The following is a 4,819-nucleotide window of genomic DNA, read 5'->3' as shown; positions in this document are numbered from 1 at the left end:
CAGAAACTTGTAAGGCCTCCGTAAAATAGGAAACTTGTCGGTCAAATTCGCTCTTATCTAGTCACCGACGTGTCAAACAAATCTGTACAAGTACCAAGAAAGCTTGTCAACTTAACTTTACTTTTGAAGCAGACTCTTTACGTGTACGCTGCGTTTTGGTACTAGTGGGGAAGCTGTAAATGTAGATAAACTGTTGCCACTGATTCTGGCACTATGCTTCAAGAAGAAGGAAACAAGATGGTGGTCCAAGGAATGGTTTCAATTGAGAGACAAGTATTCACACGAAAACCTGTTGATGGAAATGTTACACTCAGGACCTCATCAGCTTTCTGCGGATGGACAGTGAAACTTTTAAGCAGAGGGGTTACTATTATTTCGCTCTCATTTTGAGGGAAGAAGACACAAGCATTGCATTCGAAAATTTATCCTCTTCTACTTGCTCCTCTAATGACAAAAAATGATTGAAATGGCTCTGAGCACTATGGGACTTAACTTCTGAGGTCATCAGTCCCCTAGAACTTAGAACAACTTAACCCTAACTAACCTAAGGACATCACACACATCCATGCCCGAGGCAGGATTCGAACCTGCGACCGTAGCGGTCGCGCGGTTCCAGACAGTAGCGCCTAGAACTGCACGGCCACTCCGGCCGGCCTCTAATGACATTTCATTAAAATACCACAACATGGCAACATATTGCCCACATCGACCGTGGGACGGTATGATCTATGCAGAAACCCACGGAAGGCGAGTTGTCGTATCATGTACGTATATAATAATAATACGTATCCGGCGACCATGACAGAAGGTACGAATTTAGCATTTCATTTCTCCAGAATACCTCAGGAGACACTTTTCCGAACAACTAATCTTTCCGGATGAATCAACGTTTCATCTATCGGGTAAAGTAAACCGCCATAATGTAAGAATTTGAGGTCGCAAAATTCTGACGCCGTCCTCGAATGCAGAAGAGACTTATGGAAACTGAATGTGTTCTGATCTGTTTCTGTTGCCAACGTTTATGGATCGTTCTTTTTTGGGGGAAGAAACTGTGTCATAACTGTACGTGTTGCAATACTGGTTGTTTCCTCAACTTCCTGACGATTCCAGTTACTTCATTTTTATGCTTGACTGCGCCCCACCTCCTTTTCGCCTTGAGGTACGGCGTTATCTTAACTCCACCATCCCACAACATTGGGTTGGAAGGGATGGGCAACAAGATCTTCTTCATTGCTTTTAGCCTCCCAGGTCCAAATGTTCAAATGTGTGTGAATTCCTAAGGGGCTAATCTGCTTGGATCATCGGTCCCTAGACTTACACACTACTTAAACTTACTTAAACTAACCTATGCTAAGAACAACACACACACCCATGCCCGAGGGAGGACACGAACCTCCAGCGGGACCAGCCGCGCAGTCCGTGACATGGCGCCTCAAACGCGCGGCCACTCCACGCGGTGCCTCCCAGGTCATCAGATGCTTCTTTCTATCGGAGTACATAAAATACAGAGTTTTTTTCCCACCTACGGCAGTTACTCTTCAAGAGCTGAGAAAGTGATGTTGAAAGGTCTCTGTTGGATTCCTTTCATGTTTAATTTCTTAAATCTGTTGCCATTTATGGAATAAATTCCTCTTCTAAATGTACTGTGGCGTTTCTGACTATCTGGGAGGAGACTGAGCAGTGGAACGTGTTACTTTTACACATAAACAAGAACGATCTGTCACACTACTACACTTTAAAGCACAGTTTATATGTAATTCTTATATGTAATTCATGTCACACAGTCTCATACGGAACCTACATCCGCTTTCTTTTATATACTGTATATGATAAGATACTGTCATCCCCCTTCCCTTTTGAGTGAGAGGATGAATGAGCATATGTATTTCTAGTTGCATGCTTGAGGGTAGCAGACAAGGCTGTCTGCTAGAGAACAGTAGGACCAACGTCGGAACAGGTAGCTACGCTTCCTAAAAGCAAAGAGGTTTCTATCCTTAGTATGGTCCTGTCCGTCCGTTGTCATGTTGGTATAGGAAGCTGCCCCTCTGGCCACTTCCGTTGGTCTTTGTGAGCCACCCTCAGGAAGCACGCTCGGCAGTAGGGCAGTTGCAGGGTGGCCGTGGCGAGCGTCTGAAGTGGTAAGATCTCTGGCTAAGCGCGTGTCTGTTAAGTCCATAGGACAATGGATTTCTTAAGTTCAGCCTAACTGAAAATTTAATCACCTTGATTTCAGGTTTAGCTCTAAAATATCTAATGCTATCTTAAAGTGCAGCGGAGTGTAATTCTCGTGTTAAATTCAGATTATTTTGCGGTAGTTGCTTTGTTACTACTTTGTGAGTAAAGTGGAACCACGTGTTGATCAGTAACTCTAACTAAGTTCATCAATCTTAAATGCGAATGTTTGTGTGATTATAACGTCCTGTCTTGACTATATTTTCAATATAGCAACTTTTCTTTATGTTCAGCTCACGTGGGGTGTACTTTGCGAGACCACTACCACGTGCTTATATAACTGTTTGACCCATCAGGTTAATAGTAAGACGTTAGTAACCAGTTCAAGGTTTTTCTTTTGTCAATTGCTTTTCGATCTAATTTACTTTAATTACCAAAATTATTGTGGAGTTATACGCTTTGTGTAAACCAAGTTGACCACGTGAAGCATGCGGTGTAATCATCAAGGTAGCCTTCAGCTATTCTTTTTGGGAAGATTTCACAAAGAGTTAATATGAATTTAGTATACCAGTGTGTGATAATTACATGACGGACAGGATTGTGCTATGAACGTAATTTCTTTGGGTGAAAACTGAATCTGTTGGTTGTGGTTAATTTCTTCTTGCTTATGTTTCAATGTTCTTCGTGTGTGATTTTATGAATGCAGTGTGGTATGCAGTCTCCCAATCTTGGCTCCATATTTTATGTGTTCCGTAAGATTACAATCTCACATTTTTTTTCAATCGTAAATAAGGCACCAGCTCAGTTATAACTCACGTATAATATGCTGAAATTTCAATGAACAATCTTAAAATAAATTTCCAAATATAAACTGATTTCTTTCTTTTTATTTAAACTCTCCTTTATATATATATATATATATATATATATATATATATTACCGGTTTTGTATGACTATTAAAAGATTATCATTAATGTTAGTCTGCTGGGTAAACCTAGACTAAATATCTGATGAAACAGTTGCCCAGTAATCCACGGTTAACGTCCCCAGACAGATCACGGCTTTTAACCCCACTTTCATTGTCAATTAGCACCGACATCAGCTAACAAAATTAAAGTAACAACGTTACACATGGCGACCCTGTTCTGTGATTCCGCTAGACACTGGAATCTCTGAAATGTTAGATTGCGAGCGTGTTATAATCTTAATTTTTTTTCCCTACAGCGCTCAAACAACTTCTGCGTTGTTTCCGAGCAGACTTTCAAAAGGTTCACGGCGTTGTTGATCGGCGTTGCGTTGTTTGTCTTGTTGTGTTTTTTTATATTTGTGTGTTTTATATGTCTGTGTGTTTTTTTATTCTCGCTTGTAAATTCCACTGTTTCGATCTAAGATAAAAATTTGTTTTGCGTGTGAAAAAGTGCGTACTAGGTTGGGTATCTTTCGTGTGACTGTCGTAATTTTTGTGGGACACATTTATTTTGATTAGTGTGTCGCATACCGGTTATAAATTGCACTAATGCAGACACGTAACCAAACTAAAAGTAAGCGGTCCGACAACCTAACCAACATGGACCAAGGGGATAATTTAATTTCGAATGTTAACGCGTCGGGCGGTTCCGAAAATGCAATGGGGAATACTTCAGACGAAATGGAAAACACCACGAACGGGCTCACATCAGAGCCAGAAATTAATTTGCCTCTAACTAACCAAATTGATGTAGCAGAACTCATGAAAGCCTTATTGCAACAAAATAAAGAAAACACAGAGAAATCCGAGAAATCGATCCGCGAGCTAGGCGAACAAATGACGCAGAAATCAGAAAAATCGTTCCCAGAACAAAAAGAATCATCCGAATAATCGATCCGCGAGCTAGGCGAACAAATGACACAAAAATCTGAGAAATCGATCCGCGAGCTAGGCGAACAAATGACGCAGAAATCTGAAAAATCGATCCGAGAGCTAGGCGAACAAATAGACGAAAAACTAATCCAACAGACAAATAAAGTCGACAAGTCGATGCAGAGAGTGTCCGATGATATCTCACAAAGAATAAACAATCTGGCAAGTGAGATAAAAAGTGATATTATGAAAGAATTAGGCCGTACATTTGAACAAATCGATGATCGTCTGCAAGCCTTAGAACAGAGCAGGCGGAGGGGCGATGCCGAATCTAAAGAAAGCGAAGAACGGCTACTTAGGAATTTCCAAGAGCTGAGGGAAGAATGCCAAAGGGAGCACCAGCAGGTACTCTCGAGGGTTCAAGAGGCGGAAACGCGTTGTCCCACGTCCGTTAGCAACACAATAGCGGACAACAGTTTAGCGATCCACGCATTGGAACAGCAAGTAGAACAATTGAAGCAGACTGGGGCGGAGGACAAGAGACAAATTGATGATAAGATTGCGGCATTAGCGGACACTGTAGGCACGATGAAGCTGACGGAAAGCGAGAACAATACTACACCGGTAGCGGCCGCAGAGACCGAAGAAGTGCGTTCGCTTCTTAGATTTCAGAAGGGACAGTTTGAAGTGAACAGACAACACAAAGCTGTAACAGGCAAATTACAAGAACGCGTGGCGCATCTGGAAAACCGCATGGCGTGTGATTCCGAACTCGCCAATAGCACTAAAAATAGCCGTACGAACAG

Source organism: Schistocerca cancellata, chromosome 3, assembly GCF_023864275.1.
Source record: "Schistocerca cancellata isolate TAMUIC-IGC-003103 chromosome 3, iqSchCanc2.1, whole genome shotgun sequence".
Classification (NCBI taxonomy): Eukaryota; Metazoa; Arthropoda; class Insecta; order Orthoptera; family Acrididae; genus Schistocerca; species Schistocerca cancellata.
This window is presented reverse-complemented; position numbering follows the sequence as displayed.